Here is a 16,132-nt window from a genome sequence, read left to right as displayed (position 1 = left end):
AACTATAAAAATTCTTCTGATGAGTCTTGAGGAAATCGTGAAGCCGAGCTGATGTAATTCATGTTACCTCAGACGCATGCCTTTCCAGTTTCACTGTAGTTTATTATCAGTAATCAGTAACATTTAAAGTGTGGCACCTCTATTCCTGTTGAGTTCTAAATAAACAGCTGTTAATCTGTGGTAGTGAATTTTTTACAATGTTAATTAACTTTTATGAGTACAGATATAGGTTTAGAGGCACGGTATGGTAGCAGGTGCTTTTAATCCCAGCACTTGGGAGGCAGAGGACAGTGGATCTCTGAGTTCATGGCCAGCCTAGTCTATGGAGCTGCAGTCGCCTAAGACCATTGGGAAACACAGATGTTTACATCATAATTCATAGTAGTATGTTCCAGGACATATAAAGCTATACAGTGAAACCTTGTGTCAAAAAAATATAGGTTTTGGCTAATATAGGTTATAAATAAGAATAAATACATTTCTTATCAATCACACATCACAAAAGATAAGGCAGTGGGGGACTAGGCAGTGTCTAACCCCACTTCAAAAGTCCAATTCCCCCTGGGGGAAACTGAGCTAATTTAGACTTATGGAACATGAATGAGGCATTACTGAGAGAAATGTTGGTGACCCCAAAGAAGTCACACTAGAAAGTCTTCACCCAGTAAAGATAATGGCTTACCTATAAATTCATAGATGGAGTCCCCTTTACATAGTATACCCCAACCTATATACTCAAGCCACTCTGTAGCTAAGAGGAGTGGTGAAGGCCCAAGAAATCTCCCTGACCTCTCCTATGAAGGAGTGAATGTACAGTCAACAAACCCAGCATCAATGTTTTGCTCTTAAGTTGGTACAAGTGGCCTTAATAAAATGGCAGTAGTTCTGTTTGTAGGATAGTGACATACAACATTCCACTTTCTCAAGAATTTTCTGGAATGTTGTTCTGGGAGTAAGATTGATTCTAAGACCAAGAAAGCCCATAAGACACTGTTTGTCTCCGCAAACCAAATAAAGTAGAGTGGATGATTCAATTCACAGGATAGCATCACTGGGAGCAAGTTGGAAAGCAACATGTATATCCTTCTCTTACCACACATATATCAAACATAGGCTGACTGTTTTTGTCCCAGCAAGTGTATACCTTTCTGGAAGATATATGAGTGTAATTAGACACTGTATATGAGACCTGTAATTCCAGTCCCAGAAACTAGGATGAAGGCTGCAAGTTGGAGGCTAGCCAAGGGTTCAGTCTATTTGTGGCCATGTAATGTAGAGTGTGAGAATTCATCACATAAAATTTAAATATCTAAAAATAGAAAATGTATCAGGGGTTGTTTATTTAAAACTAAGCCATATATTGTAGACTTGGCTCACCTTAAGTTATTATGTAAAGCAGTCTGGCCCTGAACTCACAAAGATTATATATGCCTCTGCCTCCCAAACGCATGTACCACTAAGCCAATTATGAATTGACTTAACAATTAATGTTACAAGCAAAAGGTAGAAAAATGTGCTTATAGTATAGGAAGATTGTATTTAAAAACAAGAAAAAGGCAGCATTGGTTAGAATACTAGATTACCTACACTCTTTCCGTAATAAAGATCATTTTCCCTAACACAGAATGCTCTGTTGGGATCAATGAATGAAAAGTGCAAAATTGGTTTTTTTTGTAGTTCATGTTTTCCCTGGTCAAAAAAACCCAGGATTATGCTTTTCAGTTCTCAAATTGTCAATAGTTAATAAATAATAATAATAATAATGATAATTTTTCAATAATAATGACATCAACAAAGCAACAACAAATAACAAATACTACTACTGATACTACCACCACCACCACCACCACTACCACCACCACCACTACTACTAATGTGCCAGTGCTTATTAGTATTCATAAAAGGCTTTTCTGTAGCCTATGCCTGAAGTGATGAATTTGAACAGTATAGCGAAAAATTGAGAATAGCAATTGATATGTAAATATCTTAGCTAATTATGTTTATAAAACTAAGTCTTCCATAAGTCAATAGCGAATCTTTGCTGTATATTAAAAGGACCTTTAAGATAGCATAATACATTATAAAGTAAATGATGTTTATCATATACATTATATTTGTTTTTTTAATATTTTTATAACTTATTTTCCTCATTTGCATTTCCAATGCAATCCCAAAAGTCCCCCATACCCTCCCCCCCAACTCCCCTACCCACCCACGCCCAGTTTTTGGCCCTGGGATTCCCCTGTACTGGAGCATATAAAGTTTGCAAGTCCAATGGGCCTCTCTTTCCACTGATGGCCAACTAGGCCATCTTTTGATACATATGCAGCCAGAGTCAATAGCTAGGTTAGCTAAGCTATTGACTAACTAACTTGGTTAGTTCATAATGTTGTCCCACCAATAGGGTTGCAGATCCATTTAGCTCCTTGGGAAATTTCTCTAGCTCCTCCATTGGGGGTCCTGTGATCTATGCAATAGCTAACTGAGAGCATCCACTTCTGTGTTTGATAGGCCCTGGCATAGTCTCAGAAAAGACAGATATATCTGGGTCCTTTCAGCAAAATCTTGCTAGTGTATGCAATGGTGTCAGCATTTGGAAGCTGATTATGGATTGGATCCCGGGATATGGCAGTCTCTAGATAGTCCATCCTTTTGTCTCAGGGGTGAAATCAACCAAGTGGAAAAAAGAAGAACTATTCAAAGAATTAGCCAAATGCAGAGTTAGTTCTTTGAGAAAATCAACAAGATAGATAGACCCTTAGCTAGACTCACTAGAGGGCACAGGGACAACATCCTAATTAACAAAATCAGAAATGAAAAGGGAGACATAACAACAGATCCTGAAGAAATCCAAAACACCATCAGATCGTTCTACAAAAGGCTATACTCAACAAAACTGGAAAACCTGGACTAAATAGACAAATTTCTAGACAGATACCAGGTACCAAAGTTAAATCAGGATCAAGTAAACAATCTAAACAGTCCCATATCCCCTAAAGAAATAGAAGCAGTCATTAATAGTCTCCCAGCCAAAAAAAGCCCAGGACCAGAAGGGTTTAGTGCAGAGTTTGTACCAAACCTTCAAAGAAGATCTAATTCCATTTCTGCACAAACTATTCCACAAAATAGAAGTAGAAGGAACTCTACCCAACTGATTCTATAAAGCTACAATTACTCTGATACCTAAACCATAGAAAGATCCAACAAAGATAGAGAACTTCAGACCAATTTCCCTTATGAATATAGATGCAAAAATCCTCAATAAAATTCTCCCTAACCGAATCCAAGAACACATTAAAGAAATCATCCATTCTCACCAAGTAGGTTTTATTCCAGGGATTCAGGGATGGTTTAATATGCGGAAATCCATCAATGTAATCCATTATATAAACAAACTCAAAGACAAAAACCACATGATCATCTCGTTAGATGCGGAAAAAGCATTCAACAAGATCCAACACCCATTCATGATAAAAGTCTTGGAAAGATCAGGAATTCAAGGCCCATGCCTAAACATGATAAAAGCAAGCTACAGCAAGCCAGTAGCCAACATCAAAGTTAATGTTGAGAAGCTTGAAGCAAGCCCACTAAAATCAGGGACTAGACGAGACTGTCCACTCTCTCCCTACCTATTCAACATTGTACTTGAACTCCTAGCTAGAGCAATTCGACAACAAAAGGAGATCAAGGGGATACAAATTGGAAAAGAAGTCAAAATATCACTTTTTGCAGATGATATGATAAGTGACCCTAAAAATTCCACCAGAGAACTCCTAAACCTGATAAACAGCTTCGGTGAAGTAGCTGGATATAAAATTAACTCAAACAAGTCAATGGCCTTTCTCTACACAAAGAATAAACAGGCTGAGAAAGAAATTAGGGAAACAACACCCTTCTCAATAGTCACAAACAATAGAAAATATCTTGGCGTGACTCTAAGTAAGGAAGTGATAGATCTGTATGATAAAAATTTCAAGTCTCTGAAGAAAGAAATTATAGAAGATCTCAGAAGATGGAAAGAACTCCTATGCTCATGGATTGGCAGGATCAACATTGTAAAAATGGCTATCTTGCCAAAAGCAATCTAAAGATTCAATACAATCCTCATCAAAATTCCACCTCAATTCCTCAACGAATTAGAAAGAGCAATCTGCAAATTCATCTGGAATATCAAAAAACCTAGGATAGCAAAAACTCTTCTCAAGGATAAAAGAAACTGGAGGAATCACCATGCCTGACCTAAAACTCTACTACAGAGCAATTGTGATAAAAACTGCATGGTACTGGTATAGTGACAGACAAGTAGACCAATGGAATAGAATTGAAGTCCCAGAAATGAACCCACACACCTATGTTCACTTGATCTTCGACAAGGGAGCTAAAACCATCCAGTGGAAGAAAGACAGCATTTTCAACAAATGGTGCTGGCACAACTGATTGCTATCATGTAGAAGAATGTAAATCGATCCATTCCTGTCTCCTTGTACTAAGGTCAAATCTAAGTGGATCAAGGAACTTCACATAAAACCAGAGACACTGAAACTTATAGAGGAGAAAGTGGGGAAAAGCCTTGAAGTTATGGGCAAGGGGAAAAATTCCTGAATAGAACAGCAATGGCTTGTGCTGCAAGATTGAGATTTGACAAATGGGACCTAATGAAACTGCAAAGCTTCTGCAAGGCAAAAGATACCGTCAATAAGACAAAAATACCACCAACATATTGGGAAAGGATCTTTACCATCCTAAATCAGATAGGGGACTAATATCCAATATATATAAAGAACTCAAGAAGGTAGACTCCAGAAAATCAAACAACCCCATTAAAAAAATGGGTCTCAGAACTGAACAAAGACTTCTCACCTGAGGAATACCGAATGGCAGAGAAGCACCTGAAAAAATGTTCAACATCCTTAATCATCAGAGAAATGCAAATCAAAACAACCCTGAGATTCCACCTCACACCAGTCAGAATGGCTAAGGCCAAAAATTCAGGTGACAGCAGATGCTGGCGTGGATGTGGAGAAAGAGGAACACTCCTCCATTGTTGGTGGGATTGCAAGCTTGTACAGCCGCTCTGGAAATCAGTTTGAATGTTCCTTAGAAAATTGAACATAATACTACCGGAGGATCCAGCAATACCTCTCCTGGGCATATATCCAGAAGATGTTCCAACCAGTAAGAAGGACACATGCACCACTATGTTCATAGCAGCCTTATTTATAATAGCCAGAAGCTGGAAAGAACCCAGATGCCCCTCAACAGAGGAATGGATACAGAAAATGTGGTATATTTACACAATGGAGTACTACTCAGCTATTAAAAAGAATGAATTTATGAAATTCCTAGGCAAATGGATGGACCTGGAGGGCATTATCCTGAATGAGGTAACACAATCACAAAGGAACTCACACAATATGTACTCACTGATAAGTGGATATTAACCCAAAACTTAGGATACCCATGATATAAGATACAATTTGCTAAACGCATGAAACTCAATAAGAATGAAGACCAGGGGGCTGGTGAGATGGCTCAGTGGGTAAGAGCACCCGACTGCTCTTCCGAAGGTCAGGAGTTCAAATCCCAGCAACCACATGGTGGCTCACAACCATCTGTAACGAGATCTGGTGCCCTCTTCTGGAGTGTCTGAAGACAGCTACAGTGTACTTACATATAATAAATAAATAAATCTTTAAAAAAAAAAAAAAAAAAAGAATGAAGACCAAAGCATGGACAGTGTGCCCCTTCTTAGAATTGGGAACAAAGCACCCATGGAAGGAGTTACAGAGACAAAGTTTGGAGGTGTGACAAAAGGATGGACAATCTAGAGCCTGCCATATCCAGGGATCCACCCCATAATCAGCTTCAAAACGCTGACACCATTGCATACACTAGCAAGGTTTTGTTAAAAGGACCCAGATATAGGTGTCTCTTGTGAGACTATGCCGGGGCCTAGCAAACACAGAAGTGGATGCTCACAGTCAGCTATTGGATGGATCACAGGGCTCCCAATGGAAGAGCTAGAGAAAGTTCCCAAGGAGCTAAAGGGGTCTGCAACCCTATAGGTGGAACAACATTATGAACTAACTAGTACCCCGGAGCTCTTGCCTCTAGCTGCATATGTATCAAAAGATGGCCTAGTAGGCTATCACAGGAAAGAGAGGCCCATTGGACACAGAAACTTTATATGCCCCAGTACAGGGGAATGCCAGTGCCAAAAATATGGGAATGGGTGGGTAGGGAAGTGGGGGAAGGGTATGGGGGACTTTAGGGATAGCATTGGAAATGTAATTGAGGAAAATATGTAATAAAAAAAAATCCACCAGAGAACTCCTAAACCTGATAAACAGCTTCGGTGAAGTAGCTGGATATGATTTTAACTCAAACAAGCCAATGGCCTTTCTGTACACAAAGAATAAACAGGCTGCGAAATAAATTAGGGAAACAACACCCTTCTCAATAGTCACAAACAATATAAAATACCTTGGAGTGACTCTAACTAAGGAAGTGAATGATCTGTATGATAAGAACTTCAAGTCTCTGAAGAAAGAAATTAAAAAGATCTCAGAAGATGGAAAGATCTCCCATGCTCATGGATTGGCAGGATCAATATAGTAAAAATGGCTATCTTGCCAAAAGCAATCTACAGATTCAATGCAATCCCCATCAAAATTCCAACTCAGTTCTTCAACGAATTAGAAAGGGCAATCTGCAAATTCATCTGGAATAACAAAAAACCTAGGATAGCAAAAATTCTTCACAAGGATAAAAGAAACTCTGGTGGAATCACCATGCCTGACCTAAAGCTGTACTACAGAGCAATTGTGATAAAATCTGCATGGTACTGGTATAGTGACAGACAAGTAGTCCATGGAACAGAGTGAAGACCCAGAGATGATCCCACACACCTATGGTCACTTGATCTTTGACAAGGGAGCTAAAACCATCCAGTGGAAAAAAAGACAGCATTTTCAACAAATGGTGCTGGCACAACAAGTGGTTATCATGTAGAAGAATGCAAATTGATTCATTCCTATCTTTTTGTACTGAGGTCAAATTTATGTGGATTATGGAACTCCACATAAAATCAGAGACACTGAAACTTATAGAGGAGAAAGTAGGGAAAAGCCTTGAAGATATGGGTACAGGTGAAAAATTCCTAAATAGAACAGCGATGGCTTGAGCTGTAAGATCGAGAATTGACAAATGGGACCACATAAAGTTGCAAAGCTTCTGCAAGGCAAAAGATACCTTCTGCAAGGAAAAGATTCTCTCTTCCATCTCTTGTATTCTGTTGCTGATGCTCGTATCTGTGGTTCCAGATTTCTTTTCTAGGGTTTCTATCTCCAGAGTTGTCTCATTTTGGGTTTTCTTTATTTTTTTCTACTTCTCTTTTTAGGTCTTGTATGGTTTTGTTCAATTCCATCACCTGTTTGTTTATGTTTTCCTGTTTTTCCTTAAGGACTTGTACCTCCTTAGCAGTGTTCCCCTATATTACTTCAAGTGAGTTATTAAAGTCCTACTTGATGTCCTCTACCATCATCATGAAATATGCTTTTAAATCCGAGTCTAGCTTTTTGGGTGTGTTGGGGTACCCATGACTGGCTGAGGTGAGAGTGCTGGCTTCTGATAATGGTGAGTGGTCTTGGTTTCTGTTAGTAACATTCTTACGTTTGCCTTTAGCCATCTAGTCATCGCTAGAGTTAGTTGTTATAATTGTCTCTGGTTAGAGCTTGCTCCTCTGGTTATTCTGGTAGCCTCTATCATCAGACCTGGAAGACTAGCCCTCTCCTGAATTTCAGTGGTCAGAGTACTCTCTGCAGGCAAGCTCTCCACTTGCATGGAAGGTACACATATATCTGGCCTTAGGACCTGCCTCCTGGCAGAAGATGAAGGCCCAAAACATGGCCTGTCCCAGAAGCCATTCTGCTTCTGCCTGCCCCAGAAGCTGTGTAGCTTCTGTAGTCAGCACTCTCACCTAAACAGTCTAGTCTTTGAGAGATCCTGGACCAGAGACAACTCCCCCAGGTTCTTCAAAACGGGGTTTGCCCCAAAAGCCATGCAGCCTCCACCCATCCCAGAAGCTGTCATCTTCTGTAGTCCACACTCTCACCTGCACAGACCAGTCTCTGAGGGATCCAGGAACCAAGATGGCTCCCCCAGGTGCTCTGGCAAATCCCTCCCAGATGGGCAGACACCTCTCCTCTTGCAGGGAAGTTACCTGGATGTCTGGAGCCCCAAACGAGGTCTGCTCCAGGTGTGGCATTCGCAGGTCCCAGAAGCTGTCAGCCTCTGCAGTCCACACAATCACCTGAGCAGAACAGTCTCTGAGGGTCAAGGAACCAAGATGGCTCCCCCTATTAATACATCTTAAATGTATGATTTGTAGATCTCTGAAGTATTTGACGACCATCTATCTAGTGAAGGTTTATCTGAATAGACAAACATGGCTTCTTCTTAGCTATTGACTAACTATTTAACTTTTATAACATCTACAGGAGGCTTAATAAAGCTTATTTTTATAATTACCTAAACTGGTACCTAACAGGACCATAAGTCTGATTGACTGACTATTAACTTACATTTCTAAATTATCCTAAATGATTTCTAGTAGTAGCTTATGAAAGGACTAGAATTTATATTACATTTACAAAGGAGTTACATAGGTACAATAACTTAAACAGTAGTTTAATCATATTAAAATATGCTGTAACAAAAATAACTTTAATTTCTATCAATACAAAAATCCATACAAATGCAAAACATTTGAGACTAGCAGTTGCTACCCCTTTATCCTATCATTCCTATATCCCTTCTATTTTCTTTCATCCCACTCTTTCCCCTAACACTAGATAAGAGATAAATAAAGATAGAGGAACAAAAAGAATGTGAAAGACATCCCTTAATAAAACTTCCTTTATATTGTTTCCTCTGTGATCAAGACCAATAAATTTGGAACAAAGTTCCCTTAAATGACAACAAATATCTATCACCCACCAAACAATCAAAAACCACCCCACCACACCTCTTGGGAAAGGAAAAAATGCTTAGTAATGTCTGAGGGCAATGACATCTTATGGGGATCCAATGAAAATTGGAATAATGGCCAAAACCCAGGAAAGCTAGCTGTATTATTTGCAGTCCAGTCTCTGTGTGCTATGAAAATATAGTGCTCAACTGAATCTTGGCTGGAACAGTCTGTGAGGCTGGAGCATCTTAGCTAGCCTTTTTGAAGTTGCTCTGGATGAAGAGTTTTATTTCTTTATTTTCTACATTGCAATCACTCCCCCCCCACCTCCCCATCCCCTGTCACAGAGTTCCTCCTGCCATCACCCTTTCCCTTCTTCTCTGAGAGGGTGGCGCCCCTGGGTATCCCACCATAGAGTTGCATCAATCCTCTGCCAAATGAGGAGCATCCTTTTCCACTGAGGCCTAGCACAGCAGCCCTGTTGGTGAGCAGATTATATGGACAGGCAACAGATTAAGGACAGACAGGTTTGTAAGGAAACAGCAAATAAGACAATTTGAGTGGCTGGCTCATCTGGGATATTTGTCTTGTTTTCATTGGTGTCTGGTCCTTTTATTCTCAAAGCACACAAACTTTGAAAGGTAATAAACATTTTTAAATCAACACATGTGGGGCATGCATGGTATGCACAAATCAGCAATAGATGAATCTTTGCTCATTGTCTGAACAGGTAAAAAGCAGTTCAAACAAACTTTATAAGACAGTTTGGACTGTGTAACAAAACTGTGTTATTAGTTTCCATCCATGTCATATAAATAGATTGCATGGAATGAGTCATATAGACCCTGTAGCCCACAAGATGTATTGGCTTCTGCAGAAACATTCATGTCTCAGCCAGTTTCAGATATGTTCCCATGTAGAGGGATCAGCACTTACATCGCCTGTTTTGTTGTTGTTCTTGGTTTCTTCCTTCAGCTCCACAGCCAAGATTTTCAGGAGGTCTCCTCTGTTGTGGTAAATATTTAATCTGCTCTAAACTCCTGGCACCCCTTGCCACTTGCCAGAGTATATGGATCCACATTTCCTCCATCTCACCCTCCTTCTCCTTTATGTCCTGGTCCATCCTATGCCCCTCTCATGGTGGAATTCCTTCATCGCCTCCACTGTGCCTGGGAATTTAAAAGTCCTTTAATTTGATATTTTCATTATTTACATTTCAAACGTTATCCCCTTTCCTAGGTTCCCCTTTGAAAATCCCCTATCCGCCCCTCCTGCTTCTCCCCAACCCACCCACTCCCAATCCTGGTCCTGGCATTCACCTATACTGGGGTATAGAGCCTTCAAAAGACCAGGGGCCTTTCCTCCCATTGATGACCTGAACAACCATAGGTGTATTTCTATATCCTATGTCCTACATCATTTCTATATCCTAGCTCTCTCACATGAAAAATGAATGTAATATCCCTATATGTTTTTTATTGAAAGACTTACATGTGCTTACAAATAAAGTGAAAGTGACAGGCAATATGAAAAAAAGTGCTGCATCTGTTCCCCTGCCCATCCACTGGCTGTTGGCAACTTTATTTCCTAATCAGAACCAGCTAAGTCAGGCTTCCTTTAGTGTATGTGCTGGATATTCCAAACATGTTTTTTGGGCAACACAATTAGAATGAGAACATAAACTACTACACTCCTCCATTAAATCATTTTTTTCTTTTAAATTTCGAAGGAAGCTTTTCTCTTTCTGTTGAAAAGAAAGAATACCTTTCCCCCCAAAGCATCACATTTCCTGACTTACATTCTGAAGAAAACACATCCTTAAAGTAATTGGGATAAGTACTCCAGATGATCCTGGAGCTCATGGGCACAGGGGAAATTTTCCTGAACAGAACACCAATAGCCTATGCTCTAAGATCAAGAACTGACAAATGGGACCTCATAAAACTGCAACGCTTCTGTAAGGCAAAAGAAACTGTCAATAAGATAAAATGCCAACCAACAGAATGGGAAAATGTCCTTACCAATCCTACATCTGGTAGAGGCGTAATATCCAATATATACAAAGAACACAAAAAATTAGACTCCAGAGAATCAAATTGCCCTTTTAAAAAATGGGGTACAGAGCTATTCAAAGATTTCTTAACTAAGGAATACTGAATGACTGAGAAGAACCTAAAGAAATGTTCAACATCCTTAGTCATCAAGGAAATGCAAATCAAAACAACCCTGAGATTCCATCTCACACCAGTCAGAATAGCTAAGATAAAAAACTCAGTTGACCACAAATGCTGATGAAGATGTGGAGAAAGATGAAAACTCCTCCATTGATGGTGGGATTGCAAGCTGGTACAACCACTCTGGAAATCATTCTGGTAGATCCTCAAAAATTGGACATAGTACTAATTTATGACCCAGCTATACCACTCCTGGGCATATACCCAGAAAATGCTCCAACTGGTAATGAGGACACATGTTCCACTATGTTCATAGCAGCCTTATTTATAATAGCCAGAACCTGGAAAGAACACAGAGGAATATCCTTCACCAGAGGAATCGATACAGAAAATGTGGTACATTTACACAATGGAGTAATACTTGGCTAATAAAAACAATGAATTTATGAAATTCTTAGGCAAATGGATGGATCTGAAGGATATCATCCTGAGTGAGGTAACCCAATCACAAAACAACACACATGATATGCACTTAATGGTAAGTGTCTATTATCCCATAAGCTTGGAATACCCAAATAAAATTCACAAACCACATGAAACTCAAGAAGAAGGAAGACAAAACTGTGGAAACATCCATCTTTTTAGAAGGGCGATGAAAATACTCATGGAAGGAGTTACAGAGACAAAGTGTGGAACAGAGACTAATGGAATGACCATCCAGAAAGTTCTCCACCTGGGGATTCATCCAATATACAATCACTAAATCCAGACCCTTTTGTGGATGCATACAAGTGCTTGCTGAAAGAAGCCTGTTATAGCTGTCTCCTGAGAGGCTCCATCAGTGCCTGACAAATACAGAGATACATCCTCCCAGCCTACCATTGGACTGAGCACAGGGTCTCCAATGAAGGAGCTAGAGAAAGGACCCAAGGAGCTGAAGAGTATGGCTTCCCCTTAGGAGGAACAACAATATGAATCAACCAGTAACTCCAGAGCTCCCAGAGACTAGACCACCAAAGAAAGAGTACACATGGTGGGACTCATGGTTCTAGCTGCATATGTAGCAGAGGATGGCCTTGTTGGTCATCAATGGGAGGAGAGGCCCTTGGTCCTGTGAAGGCACTATGCCTCAGTGTAGGGGAACTCCAGGGCCATTAAGTGGGTGTGTGGGGGATGGTGAGCAGGGGGAGAGGGGATAGGAAGTTTTCAGAGGGAAACCAGGAAAGAGGACAACATTTGAAATATAGATACAATTAATAACTAATACAAAAATTGGGATGGTTTAATTCAGCACTCCTTTCTAAAATCCAATGTTTTTCAGCAGCTGTGCTGCCTGTCTCATTGACATTTAAAAAGTTAAAGTCAATAAAGCATTTTTTAACCTATCTCTGGGAAATCTTATATCCCCCCACTGTTAAATGAGCATTTCCTTTTATGTCATGGTAGATCTTTCCACAATTGCTTGGTCTGTAGGATTGATTGCATGTTATACTGGTAATGTGTTTCATTTTATAATATTTCAATAATTGTTGCATATTTTTGGATACATGATGCCTCTATTATCAGATTTAATCTGTAAAGATATTCCTAAAATAGCTATCACTTGTAATAAACAAGTTAATACAAATGCAGTCTTTTCAGATCTCAAGACAGAGCTCATTGGAATCCTGAATAGTTGTCAATTATATGATTTATATAGGTTAGTTTTCTAAACACTGCAAAATGAAACATATATGTCTGCAAAATTTCATTTCTTTTGTAACCTCAAGGGCTATTTCTGTCAGGTAGTTGTAGAGATTGATTATATAAAGAACAACTAGAATAGATTTTAAAATTTCCTTGGCCTGTTGTAAAGTTAGAGGATATTTTTTCTCTAAGCTTTTACTATTTATATGATGTCTTTTATGAAAATTTGAAGGCTCTAATACATTTCTTATTAATATTGGTTAGCTCCTCATTTCCTAGTGCTGATGGTCCTGGGAAACCTGTATGAGACTGAATATGATAGATAGATAGATAGATAGATAGATAGATAGATAGATAGATAGATAGATGATAGATAGATAGATCATTATATATATATAAATATATAAGTAGATAGATAGAGATAGATAGATAGAGATAGATAGATAGAAATAGATAGATATACATATATATATGGAGATAGAGATAGAGAGATAGATATACATATTATAGATAGAGATTGATAGATATAGATACAGATATATATAGATAGAGATAGATCGATAGATAGATAGATAGATAGATAGATAGATAGATAGATAGATAGATAGAATGATAGATAGATAGATAGATAGATAGATAGATAGATAGATAGATAGATAGAGATAGATACATAGATAGATACATAGATAGATAGATACATAGATAGATACATAGATAGATACATAGATAGATACATAGATAGATAGATACATAGATAGATAGATAGATAGATAGATAGATAGATAGATAGATAGATAGATAGATAGATAGAGATACATACATAGATAGATAGATACATAGATAGATAGATACATAGATAGATAGATACATAGATAGATACATACATAGATAGATAGATACATAGATAGATAGATAGATAGATAGATAGATAGATAGATAGATAGATAGATAGATAGATGGATAGATGGATGGATATTATGGATGAGCTCTCTTTTTAAATTACGTGTAGTTCTATAAATAACAAAGGAATCACCTGGGATAAGTTCAGCAGTTTCTATTTGCAAAACAACTCCCTGCCAAATGAGAGTGAGTAACTATATAAAGAGGTTCTGGAAAGTCTAATAGAACCACGAGAATAGCATGTAGTTCAGATTTCCGGACTGAAGTATATGGACTTTGTATTATTTTACTTATACTTTCTGACTTATAACCTGCAATTCCTGATTCATTGGTATCTGTATAAAAGGAGGATCTTTAGGCATTGGTGTTTCTCTTACTATATGAGGAAGAATGCAGTTAGCTCTTTTGGTAAACTGAAGTTGCTTGCCTTTGGGGTATTTGACGTTAATCCCCTCCCCCAAGTCACCTCAAATTCTTTGCCAATCCTCACTGATTACCCATAATGAGGTAAGTATTGAGCATGAGTATATGGCACTGCAATCTCTGCTGGGTCTATTCCTGCTAATTGATGAAGTATTATTCTCCCTTTCACAATCAAATCAGAAAACCTTTCTGGATATTTTTTACTCTGTTTACATGCTAAGACTATCCATTCTAAGATACTAACTTCTTTCTTCATAAGAATTCCTGTGGAAGAGTATGTAGAAGGCAAAATAAATAAGATACAATTCTGCTTTTCAAACAAATGGTCCATATATGCATCCTGTATTCTTTTCTACCAGAGCCAATTCTATTTTTGCTTCAGCTGATGAATTTCCTGAACTATTTAAGACCACATCACCTCATAAGATATAAACAAATATGACAATAAGTAAATAACTTAGCTTTTGAGTAGTCAATCCCAATACAGTTATGGGTCTCAGCCAATTAATATCTCCTAACAATTTAAAAAAAATCATTAAAAGTTTCTATTTGGGTTCATTTGATCTGTAACTATTGTGGCTGGAATTTTTTGTGCAACTATCTTATATCCTATATAATTAATAGAACCTCTTCTTTGTATATTTCAACAGCAATTTGTAATCCCAAACAAGACAAAATTATCTTTACTTCATTAAACATTTTTTGTAAGATATGTGTATCTGAATCAGCCAGCAATCCATCCTTCACATAATGGTAAATTATAGATTGAGGAAATAGTTTACAAATCATTTCCAATGGTCATTGCACGTAATATTGACACCAGGTAGAATTGTTTAACATTCCTTGTGGCAAGACTTACCAATGATACTTTATAGTTATCATGGAGTGGATAAATGGGGGCTGAAGTGCTGAGAAGAAGGTATATAGTTTTGATGCAGGATGAAATGTTCCATACATACCTGTTAGATCCATTTGGTTCTGTTAGTTTCATTTTTTTTCTCCGTTTAACTTCTGTTTCCATGATCTGTCTATTGATGTGAGTGAGGAGTTGAAGTATCTCACTATTATTGTGTGAGGTACAATGTGTGCTTTGAGCTTTAGTAAAGTTTTTTATGAAGTGGGTGCCCTTGCATTTGGAGCATAGATGTTCAGAATTGAGAGTTCATCTTGGTAGATTTTACCTTTGATGAGGATGAAGCGTCCTTCCTTATCTTTTTTGAAAACTTTTGGTTGAATATTGATTTTATTGGATATTAGAATGGCTATGCCAGCTTGTTTCTTGGAACCATTTACTTGGATTTTTTTTTCTAGCCTTTTACTCTGAGGACGTATTCTATCTCTAAGATTGTCTCCCTTTGTGATTTCTTTATTATTTCCATTTTTAGATACTGGATGGTTTTGTTCAGTTCCTTCACCTGTTTGGTTGTGTTTTCCTATATTTTTGTTTCCTCTTTGAGGGATTCTAGCTCTTTCTTTAACTCTATTCTCCTGTATTTGTTTAAGGAAGTTATTTATGTCCTTCTTAAAGTCCTCTATCGTCATTAAGAGATGTGGATTTAAGCCAGAATCTTGCTTTTCCAGTATGTTGGGTGTATCCATGGCTTGTTGTGTTGGGAGAACTGGGTTCTGATGATGCCATGTAGCCTTGGTTTCTGTTTCTTAGATTCTTGTCCTTGCATCTTGCCATCTGGTTATCTCTCGTGGGAGCTGGTCTTGCTGCTTCTGACTGGGACTTGTCCCTTCTGTGAGCAAGTGAACTTGTAATCTTAGGTGTGTTGGCACTTGTGGAAGAACAGCTCTCTCTGGGAGGGATTTGGGTGCAGAACGCTGTGGCACAAGCTTATCTCAGGGGCACAGATGGAAATCAGAAGGATCCTGTCCCTGGCTGCTCCACAGTTCCTGTGCCCTGTGGGCTCCTGTCAATATTCTCTATACTTTAATACAGAAAATACTTTCTTTTTAATTTCTCTATTGTGGGAAC

General features: G+C 38.4%; 1 protein-coding gene across 1 annotated transcript in view; it reads right to left on the bottom strand.

The window, feature by feature from the left end:
* The window catches only part of LOC147004811 (X-linked lymphocyte-regulated protein PM1-like), a 133,277-nt gene that overhangs the window by 106,183 nt on the left and 10,962 nt on the right, over window positions 1–16,132 (bottom strand). The window lies entirely within an intron of this gene.

This window comes from Mus caroli, unplaced genomic scaffold (assembly GCF_978045245.1).
Source record: "Mus caroli unplaced genomic scaffold, Mus_caroli_1 scaffold_5, whole genome shotgun sequence".
NCBI lineage: Eukaryota > Metazoa > Chordata > Mammalia > Rodentia > Muridae > Mus > Mus caroli.
Note: the sequence above shows the minus strand (reverse complement) of the source record. Positions and strands in the feature narration are given on the sequence as shown.